Raw genomic sequence first — 12,596 nt, 5'->3', positions numbered from 1 at the left:
TGACACCTACCGTTTTCTAGTCGCATTTTTCTACATCGTAAATATTTGCGAAATTGTTTATTTTCATTGACTTCTCTGCTAGAGAGTTGGCCTATTTAAATATGATGTGGCCTTTAAAAGTGTTTTAACTGACATATATATTTATCGCTTTTATAAACGTGCACTTTTTCACGTAAATAACATTTTTTTTTCGAAACAAATAAGTTATTTTGGTAAGTGCACAAAACGTACGTAAATAAGAGTTGGTATTTTAAATAACCGCTTACCATTTCTTATATGCGAGTACTTACATAATTGGACATTCTGAAAATCGACATATAAAAATTTTCACATATAGAGGGTGGTCAATTGATTTCATCGCACGTACACTTTTCGCAATGGAAATTTTCTAAATTCACCTTAATTATCAACTTTTGCTTAGAGGGAGCTTTTCATGACAGAAATACCTTCAAAAGGTTTTGCCAAACATATTCTTGGGGTTTGAGAACCCAAGAAGATAATCCCCTCTGCAGTGGAGAGAAAGAAACCTTAATCATAGTGCTAATGTAGTGAAACTGCACTCACCACGGCGTATTAAGGAAGGGCAAGCTGACGCCAACCAGTTACCGAACATTGGTCGGGATTAAAGGGCTTGTAAAGGACTTAGCTTAGTGCGTCGAACTTTTCCCTCAATACTGAAACTTGTTTTCAAAGTTCGAGACAGAGCGTCACGAAGAGAAAAGTAATTATAGAGAAAGTCGGCCAAATAGGGCGTGTGGTGAGAAAGGATAAGGGAGGAGAGTAAAGGGCGAGGGAGCTGCTTGAATTTTTTGCGTTATGCCACCTTCCAAATAAAAACGTTGGGCACACCCCTTAATTTTGGTAATCTGAATCCTTAAAACGAATTCTAAAATGGTTTGTAAATAAATCACGATAAAATAAAATAACAAAATAAAACAAAGCAAAATAAAATGAAATAGAATGAAATAAAATAAAATAAAAAGAAAATAAATAAAGTGAAATGAAGGTAAACAAATTTTATTAAAATAAAGTAAACTAAAAATAATAAAATAAATTAAAAAATACAATAAAATAAAATGAAATAAAAAAAATTATTTTAAACTAAACAAAACAAAATAAAGTAAAGTAAGATTAAAAAAATAAAATAAAATGAAAGAAATTAAATAATATAAAATAAAACGTATTCGTAAATCTAATAGGGTTGAGATGTATTCACAATAATTTCTTTTATTAAATTATTGTAATTAAATCAAAGATCATAAAAAAAAATTTTAAAATATAATAAAAAAAATAAACTAAAATTCAATTATTTTAAATAAAATACATTGAAATAGAAAAAACATAAATGAAATAAAATGAAATAAGATACAATATTTGTATTAAAATAAAGTAAACGAAATATAATAAAATAAATTAAAAAATACAACAAAATAAAACAAACTAAAATAAAAATATTTTAAACTAAACAAAACAAAATAAAGTAAAGTAAGATTAAAAAAATAAAACAAAATAAAATAAAATAAAATGAAAGAAATAAAATATAAAATAAAATAAACAAAAAAATAAAATAAAATAAACTAAATTAAAATAAAACAAAATAAAATAAAATAAAATAAAATAAAATAAACAGCTGTCGCCTTGTCCGTCCTGATGCCACGTTGTGCAAATTTTTCCCAAATTATTAAATAAATTAAAAATTAAAAATTGTTTCAAATAAATGTTTTCATACATTTAAAGCAATAAGGGTAATCCCCGCTCAAACTCATACAAATAGACAACATTGGTTAATTCGTTGTAGTTCTATAAATAGAACAAAAGCAACAACACCAAGTTTCTTTGAAACCGCCTTACCAACGCATAACTTTACCACATGATGACATACGAAGTAAGTCCAGTGCATAAAGAAAAATATGCAAAGAAGGCAATTGGGATAAGGTTTACAAAAATTAAGGCATGACGTGGCTGAATACGTTTGTAACACTTCAACCATCGTAGGAGTGCGGGTTCAAATCCCACTTCCGGGAGAAAAGGCTTTGAAGAGATTTACAAGGTATAATCGAAACAGCTGTCACCTTTTCCGTCCTGATGTCACGTTGTTTAAATTTTTTCAAAATGATTAAATAAAGAATAAAATAAAATTGAATAAAATAAAATCAAATTAAATAAAATAAAATGAAATAAAATAAAACGAAATAAAATAAAATAAAATAAAATAAAATGAAACCAAATAAAATAAAATAACGTAAAATATACTAAAATTAAATTAAATAAAAGGAAATTCAGTTCAGCCAACAAAATAAAATAAAATAAATATACTAAAGAAAACAAAATATGTAAAATAAAATAAAAAAATGAAATAAACCAAAGTAAAGTAAAATAAAATAAAATAAAATGAAATAAAATAAAATGAAATAAAATAAAATAACATAAAAAAATAAAATCAAATAAAATAAAAGAAAATCAATTTAATTCAAACAAAATAAAATAATAAAATAGAATAACCTAAAATAAAATTTAATGAAATAAAATAAAACACACTAACAAAAAAAATTAACGGGACATTCATATGGCTTAGCAGCTAAAAAGGATTGCACTGATATGAATGTTGGAGATTCGAGTCAACGCTCAGCTCCCGAAAAGCTAGCTGATGAAGAAGTGAAATTCAGAAACATGTCCTAGTAACCATCGCCGTTTGTAAACTTACAATTTTTCTCTAATATCAATTACAAAAACCATTGTATAAAGCAATATGAGCAAAGCTCGCTAATTAAATACATATGATCATATTGATATAATAGTAACAGCGGAAGTATTAAAAAACAAATACTGTAAACATCCGAACAAATGGTTCTAAGGTTTCAAAAGCGCGCCTAAAAATCATATCCACACTATTAGGAATAAACTACATACAGAGTGTATGTGCCTGCATGGTGATCAAAATGAATATAAACAAAAAGGTAACTCTTAGAGACCAATTGTACAGCGAACAACGGGACATTCATATGGCTTAGCAGCTAAAAAGGCTTGCACTGATATGAATGTTGGAGATTCGAGTTCAACGCTTAGCTCCCGAAAAGCTAGCTGACAAAGAAGTGAAATTCAGAAACATGTCCTAGTAACCATCGCCGTTTGTAAACTTACAATTTTTCTCTAATATCAATTACAAAAACCAAAGCTCGCTTATTAAATACATATGAAAAAAAATTAATTAAATTAAATAAAAATAAATTAAATAAAATGGAATGGAATAAAATTAAAAAAAGTTAAAACTAGGTAAAAAATAACAAAATAAAATAAATTTAAATAAAACATAAGAAACTAAAAAAAAATAAAAATAAAACAAAATAAACTAAATTAAAATTATTTTAAATAAAAAAAAAAATAAAATTAAATTAAAAAATAGTAAAATAAAACATTATAAAATTAAATTAAAAATAGTAAAATAAAACATAATAAAATAAAATAGATTAAAAAATAAATTGAAATTAAATTAAATAAAAGAAAATCAAATTTAATAAAATAAAACAAACAAAATTAATAAAACAGAATAAAATAAAATTTAATGAAATAAGAAAAATTATACAAAATAAAATAAAGTTCACTAAAAAAATACAAAATAAAATAAAATAAATTAAAGGAAAATAGTATAAAACAAAATGGAATAAAATAAAAAGTTTTTATTAAATTAGTTAAAAATATAAAATAAAATAATATAGAATAAAGAAACGTTACAAAACAAAGTTCAGAAAAATTAAACAAAATATATTTTAATGGAACTAAACTTAAAGATATTGAATAAATTAAATTTAAATTTATTTAATTTTTTCATCACAAATCGTATTTTATTTTATGTTAGTAAATTGAAATAAGAACTACTGACTAAGCAGATTCACGCATTTTGTCTTAATTTTAATTTTCCCACATGCATCGGCTTCACATAGCCAATGACTGACGGACAGTTGATAATGAACGGTTTCTGAATAAACAATAGCCACTCAATGGACCATGAAGTAATGGGAGATATTTAAATTAGTAGCAATCAAAAAAGCTAGCTAACGCTATTTTTCAACAAAACTACGTATGTATATTCATTGAGCTTAAATTGGTTACAGAACTATTTTTTTATTTTATATTTTTTTTTAAATAAATAATAAAAAATTGTATTTAATTATATGTATTACATACAGTTTCTCTAAAATAATTTTGGTAGTAGTGCAGTTTAGGGGCCCCACCCTAAAGTTGGGCCAAGATTTTCGAGTGAGGTATCAAAATACGCGTATTAATCTCGGGAACAATAATCCGAAGGCGGAAAAGACAAATTTCATCTCTGTCCGGAGATATTTGCATTTGAAGTTGGCGATTTTCATGTGGTTGTTGTTGTGTTGTACCCACAAAAAAAAATTGTGCATCACCGTGGCGGTAGCCACGGTTATACCACACACACGGACTTGGCATGGCGTAGCCCAGGGTTATTTTTTATAAGCGCGGCCGAACGCAGAAAGCTGTTCTGCGCAAAAATACTATGGATCCCACCCCCGGTTTCGGAAGTACCCGCGGGTCTTTTTTCGGTTTTTCGTTAATATATTTTGAACGGGTACAAAGAGTTTACTTCCGCTTTCGGATTCTTGTTCTAAACGTGAATACGCGTCTTTTGATACCTCACTCAAAAAAAAGGCCCAATTTTAGGGTGGGCCCCTAAACTGCACAATTACCATTATTTTTTTTTTTAATTACTTCAAAATTTCCGTATTGTTGAACTTAAAATATATAGAATGTATTGTATGTAACTATGTTTGTTAAGCACTCACAGTATAGAAACAAATTTATTTAATGATCCGTCACGTTCGAGCTTTTGTTATTGTTAGCCATGAAATATACCGCGAAGAGTCTTTACACGAAACTTTAACTGTACCGTTTCACTGAGCGCGATAAACTAACTTCATCGCTTGTATAACAAGTTAATTTAATGATAAAATAAATACAAACTAAAACGAAGCAGAGAAATACTTGAGGCAAAAAAAAACACAAACTTATTTGTTTAGAGATGGCAATGTTTATTAAACACTAAAATAAAGTTACTAAGTAATAATGAGATAACATTTGTGTGGTGTAGGTATGGATTGGAATATCTGAAACTGAGTTAAAACTGCGATTCAAAAATCGATAACAGAGAGCGAGAGAGAGAGAGATGAACGCCGTATCACGGTTGCCACTTTGGTCCATTTGGACCAAAAAATGGTCCCTTCCATCCCCATTTGGCCCGTTGGACCATTTTCCGAAATGTTGGTCCTTTTTGGGCAACTGCGACGATTTTAGTATATTTCTTTTTCACCCAGGTAAAAATTCACAATATTGCCCAAAAAATTTGCAGCACATTCGTTAACCCACATATAATTTTGAATTTACGTCAATGGATTTCTCACCACAAATTGCTCAGCCAATAAAAATGTACGAGAACAGTGACATTTCACTTAGGAAAAAGAAAAGTGTTGGCAAACGCACTGCCGTTAATTGTTGATGAAACAACCGACTTATGAAAAAAACTCTTGTTTAATAATTACAATAACAATGGCTATATATTTCCATCAGTTATTAAATACTTAGTGAAAGATTTTTGTCACTAGTAGAGCTAAAAGTATTTATTTCAAATGCACGTGTGCCTCGAAGAAGTTTGACAGGGCTTGCAACTGATGAAGCGTGAAGTTTAATGAATTGAAAACTAAGTAAAAGAATGAAACTAATTTATTTTATATTAAGTGTACTTGTCACTTACTTAATTTAAGCATACCGAGGGATATTGAGAGTTTGTAAAGGCACGTCGATATTTAAATTTTTCTCACCCAGCTCAATGAGTTCAAGGAATTCCAGGACTTTTGTTGGGTTAAGCCACGCAAGGTACTTTAAAACCAAGTATCTTGGCACAAGAAATATTTTAACTGGAAGGCAGAAATACTCGTATTACTTGAAGGTGGTAACTTTATAAATGTACAACGAACGCGGTTAAAATTTTTTTTTTTATATTCAGCATGAAGCAAATGCAAAAGAGATTTGATTTTGGAAGAAATATTTTCTGTAAAATTATCCCCGTAGGTGCTAGCAGAACCCTATTGACCCCTGAGGCCTGGTATCAAAACTCACACTTACTGAATCTTACTGATTTGCTGAGTTTCATTTATGCTCTACTGAGTTTTGCACATAGTTCGACCAGACAGCAAATTTTTTAACCGTTCCTTACTAAAACTTAACTGCGCTATTCACTTTATTTCATTGCAATCAACAACATAATGCTGGAACTAAAAGCTTTGTGAGCTAGGTTCACAAAGTTAGTTTGGTGAGCGACATACACTTATTCTAGAAATGTGAAAATATAAATGAACTACATTTTATTTTTGTTTTTTCCTTGAATTAAAGGAAATTGTTACTATGTCAAGTACAATTGTATATAGGAAACCATGGAAACATCCTAAAGTTTTATATTTTACAACGAATACGACACTCTTGGTCCCAAATCAAAGCATGGTGCGTCAACCGTGCGCAGTATATCAATACCAAAAATTTAGAGGCACAGATTTTTATAATAATAAAGGGCGAGATTATATGAGAGAGAACAAGTAAGGAAGGTTAAGTTCGGGTGTAACCGAACATTACATACTCAGTTGAGAGCTATGGTGACAACATAAGGGAAAATAACCATGTAGGAAAATGAACCGAGGGAAACCCTGGAATGTGTTTGTATGACATGCGTATCAAATGAAAGGCATTAAAGAGTATTTTATGAGGGAGTGGGCCATAGTTCTATAGGTGGACGCCATTTAGGGATATCGCCATAAAGGTGGATCAGGGTTGACTCTAGAATTTGTTTGTACGATATGGGTATCAAATTAAAGGTATTAATGAGGGTTTTAAAAGAGAGTGGTGGTAGTTGTATAGGTGGTCGCCTTTTCGAGATATCGCCATAAAGGTGGACCAGGGGTGACTCTAGAATGTGTTTGTACGATATGGGTATCAAATTAAAGGTATTAATGAGGGTTTTAAAAGGGAGTGGGCCTTATTTCTATTGGTGGACGCCGTTTCGAAATATCGCCATAAAGGTGGACCAGGGGTGACTCTAGAATGTGTTTGTACGATATGGGTATCAAATTAAAGGTATTAATGAGGGTGTTAAAAGGGAGTGGTGGTAGTTGTATAGGTGGTCGCCTTTTCGAGATATCGCCATAAAGGTGGACCAGGGGTGACTCTAGACTTTGTGTGTACCATATGGATATCAAATGAAAGGTGTTAATGAGTATTTTTAAAAGGGGGTGGGCCTTCGTTCTATAGGTGGTCGCCTTTTCGAGATATCTCCATAAAGGTGGACCAGGGGTGACCCTAGAATTTGTTTGTACGATACGGGTATCAAATTAAAGGTATTAATGAGGGTTTTAAAAGAGAGTGGTGGTAGTTGTATAGGTGGTCGCCTTTTCGAGATATCGCCATAAAGGTGGACCAGTGGTGACTCTAGAATACGTTTGTACAATATGGGTGTCAAACGAAAGGTGTTAATGAGTATTTTAAAAGGGAGTGGGCCTTAGTTCTATAGGTGGACGCCGTTTTGAAATATCGCCATAAAGGTGGACCAGGGGTGACTCTAGAATGTGTTTGTACGATATGGGTATCAAATTAAAGGTATTAATGAGGGTGTTAAAAGGGAGTGGTGGTAGTTGTATAGGTGGTCGCCTTTTCGAGATATCGCCATAAAGGTGGACCAGGGGTGACTCTAGACTTTGTTTGTACCATATGGATATCAAATGAAAGGTGCTAATGAGTATTTTTAAAAGGGGGTGGGCCTTCGTTCTATAGGTGGTCGCCTTTTCGAGATATCGCCATAAAGGTGGACCAGGGGTGACTCTAGAATATGTTTGTACGATATCGGTATCAAATGAAAGGTGTTAATGAGTATTTTAAAAGGGCGTGGGGCTTATTTCTATAGGTGGACGCCTTTTCGAGATATCTCCATAAAGGTGGACCAGGGATGACTCTAGAATGTGTTTGTACGATATTGGTATCAAATTAAAGGTATTAATGAGAGTTTTAAAAGGGAGTGGTGGTAGTTGTATATGTGAAGTCGTTTTCCAGATATCGACCAAAATGTGGACCAGGGTGACCCAGAACATCATATGTTGGATACCGCTAATTTATTTATATATGTAATACCTGCCAAGATTTTAAGGGTATTTTATTTCGCCCTGCAGAACTTTTTCATTTTCTTCTACTTAATATGGTAGGTGTCACAACCATTTTACAAAGTTTTTTCTAAAGTTATATTTCGCGTCAATAAACCAATCCAATTACCATGTTTCATCCCTTTTTTCTTATTTGGTATGGAATTATGGCATTGTTTTAATTTTTCGTAATTTTCGATATCGAAAAAGTGGGCGTGGTCATAGTCGGATTTCATTCATTTTTTTTACCAAGATAAAGTGAGTTCAGATAAGTACGTGAACTAAGTTCAGTAAAGATATGTCGATTTTTGCTCAAGTTATCGTGTTAACGGCCATGCGGAAGGACAGGCGGACGACTGTGTATAAAAACTGGGCATGGCATCGACCGATTTCGCCCATTTTCACAGAAAACAGTTAAAGTCATAAAATCTATTCCCCTACCAAATTTCAAAAGGATTGGGAAATTTTTGTTCGACTTATGGCATTAAAAGTATCCTAGACAAACTAAATGAAAAAGGGCGGAGCCACGCCCATTTGAAAATTTTCTTTATTTTTTGTATTTTGTTGCACCATATCATTACTAGAGTTGAATGTTGACATAATTTACTCATATACTGTAAAGATATTAAATTTTTTGTTAAAATTTTACTTTTAAAAAAAATTTTTTTTAAAAGTGGGCGTGGTCCTTCTCCGATTTTGCTAATTTTTTTTGAGCGCACATACAGTAATAGGAGTAACGTTTCTGCCAAATTCCATCATGATATCTTCAACGACTGCCAAATTACAGCTTGCAAAATTTTAAATTACCTTCTTTTAAAAGTGGGCGGTGGCACGCCCATTGTCCAAAATTTTACTAATTTTCTATTCTTCATCATAAGTTCAACTCACCTACCAAGCTTCATCGCTTTATCTGTCTTTGGTAATGAATTATTGCACTTTTTCGATTTTTCGAAATTTTCGATATCGAAAAAGTGGGCGTGGTTATAGTCCGATATCATTCATTTTAAATAGCGATCTGAGATGAGTGCTCAGGAACCTACGTACCAAATTTCATCAAGATACCTCAAAATTTACTCACGTTATCGTGTTAACGGACGGACGGATATGGCTCAATCAAATTTTTTTTCGATCCTGATGATTTTGATATATGGAAGTCTATATCTATCTCGATTCCTTTATACCTGTACAACCAACCGTTATCCAATCAAACTTAATATACTCTGTGAGCTCTGCTCAACTGAGTATAAAAAGTGTAAACAAATTACTTTTTTGCTTAGTCGTTCGTCTCTCCAATTCTTTACGGGTTATCAAACCTGTATATCAACCGTTACCTACATTATTGACCAAACCTCTTTTTGATGAAAGTTCTGACATATTTTTAGCTATATTGAGTTTATTTTATGTTTACATGTTCTTAATTGCTTTATTATTGGTACTAATTATTTGATTAAAAGCCACGTGGTGTAGCATGCGTTATCAAGAAGATAAAAAAATAGGTTTTAAGACGAGCTTCTCTGCCAATTTGTGTCGCGCGCCTTTATATTTTTTCTGCAAATTGGGGGGAAGGGACCATCATGTTCTATGCTGGCATAAATACGCTCGGAGTGCTTGCCAAATCACTGCAGAGGGGCGACCGCGGTTACAAAAACTTTCTTCTGATTGAAAAAACTTGTTTCCTAAATCTTGATGCTGCTTTTCCCGCGGCATGATCCCTGGATCTTCGGTGTGGTATGCGGAGCACGCTACCACCACACCACGGCGGCCCCTTTATCGAGAATATCAGAGAAAATACATAGATTCCGTGAATTTTTACTTATATACCAAAGCGAATCTATATAAGGTGGATAGCCAAGGCGAATCTATAACAGGTGTTGTGAACCCAACAACTGATTGCTTCTTCTTGATTATTTTCCATACGTGCCTTGTACTGTCAGTTAATCGAAATCAATTAAAATTTTCTTTTGACTTGACATTTTTCTGCACGGCGAATCGGTGTGCGATAATTCATTACCAAAGACGGATAAAGCGATGAAACTTGCTTATGAATTGCTTATTTAAAAGTTTTCGATTTGTTATCGAAGTCTTCATTTGTTATCGGAATATAATTAATTTGTTGTCGTCTGTTGCCGATTTATTATCGAAAACGTATCTATTTAATGTCGATAAGTTATCGATTTTTTATCAAAAATGTTTAAATTTTCTATCAAAAAGCTATCGATTTAATACCAAAAAGTTATCGGCTTGTTACCATAATGTGCCCCATTTTTTAATAAAAAGCTATCGATTGACTATCGGAAATTTATTACACATATATGTTATCAAAAAGTTATCGCTTTGTTATAGGAGTGTCTCCAATTTGTTACAGGCATGTAGTTGATTTTTGATCGATTTTTTAACTAAAAATTTGTTGGTTTATTATCAAAAATTTTCGGATTTGGTTTCGGCAAAGTATCGGTTTATTATCAGCATGCTATCGATTTCTTATCGAAGTATTAACAGTTTGTTATCGATAAGAATGCAATAAAAACCGATAGCCCGCCGACAATAGTTCGCTATCGATAATAAGCCCCTAATAAAACAATATCTTGTCGGTATCGGTTGTTGCCCGAAACTAATTGTTTTTGGTAAATTTACGCCTCTTGTTGTTTATGGAGCAAACCCTGATTATTGACAAACTAAACAAAAATTTCCCGAAATCGGAAAAGGAATATTCCCGAACTGCGTATTTTCTATATTGAAAGATATTTTCTCTTTAATTAACATACTACCCGTGCTACTGTCAGGGAGGTTAGCACGAACTAAGTATACCTGGAGGTTGGCTTGCCGCTATATATATAACTAGCAAACCCGGCACACGTTGTTCTGCCCTAACTTTGATATATCTGCATAACTTTTACAAGGTTCTACCTCCTACTCTTTCTCCACCTTTTTCTTATCCTTTTGTTCGCTCCTCTGTCTGCCTTTTTTATTTCTCTGCGTCTCTTTCTTCCTCTTAGTCGTATCCCTCACTTCTTTTCCGCTCCATTCATCGTTATCTCTATCTTTTTCTCACTTTCCTTACTTCTTTTCACTTCTCTCTTCTTATTCTTCTCCATTACTTATTCCCAGTACCAGTCCCAGTCATAGTCTTAGCCCTATTCCCAGTCCCAGTCCCAGCCTCTGTCGTAGTCCCATTCAATCACTGGGACATTTCCCGGAAAAAAGTGTCGTAATTACTAAACTAGGAAAAGGGCTACCTGTATGCCAAATTTCAGGCAAATCGAACCATTAATAGAGTTTGTTCGAATAGATTTGGTTCAGTTCAAGGAAAAAAGTATCGTGAATATTAACCTTGGCAAAATACTACCTTTAGGTTGCCTGATAACTGCAGCTTCTTCAAAAGAACGGTTAGAGAATTTGTCATCTACTCAGACGTCTTAGCAGCTTTTAAAAATTTGAGTTCAACTGTGGTGCGTTCCGAGCTAAAGCAGTATCCCGAGCAACTGTCACGTGGACCTCTCATCACGCCTGGGTGCAACTGGAGCGGATGTAAATAGCTATAGTGAATTCGGAGTTCCTCTAAATTAGGGGTGCCGCTTGTAACCTTTCGTCTGTGCTGTTAGATGAGCTTCGAGTCTGCTAGGCAAACTCTGGGCGGACAATATATCTTGGATGTCGGTGCGATCTGTCTGGCTGAAAATGGATAAAAGGTGGTCTGCTGTAATTATTGGCTTCACCAAGACTTATCAAGACGTCAATTGTGATGTTTTGACGGATCGCTGTACAATGTGAGTCCATGCGGCACGTTTAACACACTAATCTTGCTGCAGCTGCATGGCTTATGATGAGGTGGAAACGTGAAACCGCTTTATGCTTGCATGTCTTGCTTTCGCTAAAACTAGGTGTCGGTTTCAGCTCATGCGTATCCACACTAGACGTATCCAGGGTTAAGTATGGTTTTATTATTCTATACGGAGCTATAGCTTACATCGCCGTTATCTTCTGTGGCACCACAACCGACATTTATTTTGTTCAAGTAAGCTTACCATGCACCTCCTGATCTAGCCTTATTTCTAGCCTTTGGAAGCTTATGTGGAGAACGACTTAGTCGATCTTAGAGTTACTACTGACTGGCGAGTACATCGAGTGCGAGCTTCCTTAACTCGTTCATTCGCTGTTTTATTTTTGTTTTTGCTGTTATTCTTCCGACGAGTAGTCACTTTGATTAAAATTATTGATATCAGCTGCCCGTTAGTTTGGAATTGCTTTATAAGTTTAAGGGATGAAGGCAATGGAATAAGGATGGTACAGATACTACTTGTGTCCAAGCTTTTTCGAAAATTCGCAAGGTTGCTGAACAAGTTTTTACTTATGGCCTGATTGATGGGAACATGCTGCTTGCTAAGGGTCGGGAGA

The 12,596-nt window shown here is 33.2% G+C and overlaps 1 protein-coding gene across 1 annotated transcript in view; it reads right to left on the bottom strand.

Annotated features, from left to right (window-relative positions):
- LOC137254073 (arylsulfatase B) overlaps positions 1-5,090 on the bottom strand; it is a 34,544-nt gene extending 29,454 nt beyond the window's left edge. The window contains exon 1 of the mRNA XM_067791768.1: positions 4,809-5,090. The gene's annotated coding sequence lies outside the window, so the exon portion shown is untranslated. The remainder of the gene's footprint in view (positions 1-4,808) is intronic.
- Positions 5,091-12,596: the final 7,506 nt, after the last annotated feature.

The sequence above is a fragment of the Eurosta solidaginis genome, chromosome 5 (genome assembly GCF_040869045.1).
Source record: "Eurosta solidaginis isolate ZX-2024a chromosome 5, ASM4086904v1, whole genome shotgun sequence".
NCBI lineage: Eukaryota > Metazoa > Arthropoda > Insecta > Diptera > Tephritidae > Eurosta > Eurosta solidaginis.
This window is presented reverse-complemented; position numbering and strand designations above follow the sequence as displayed.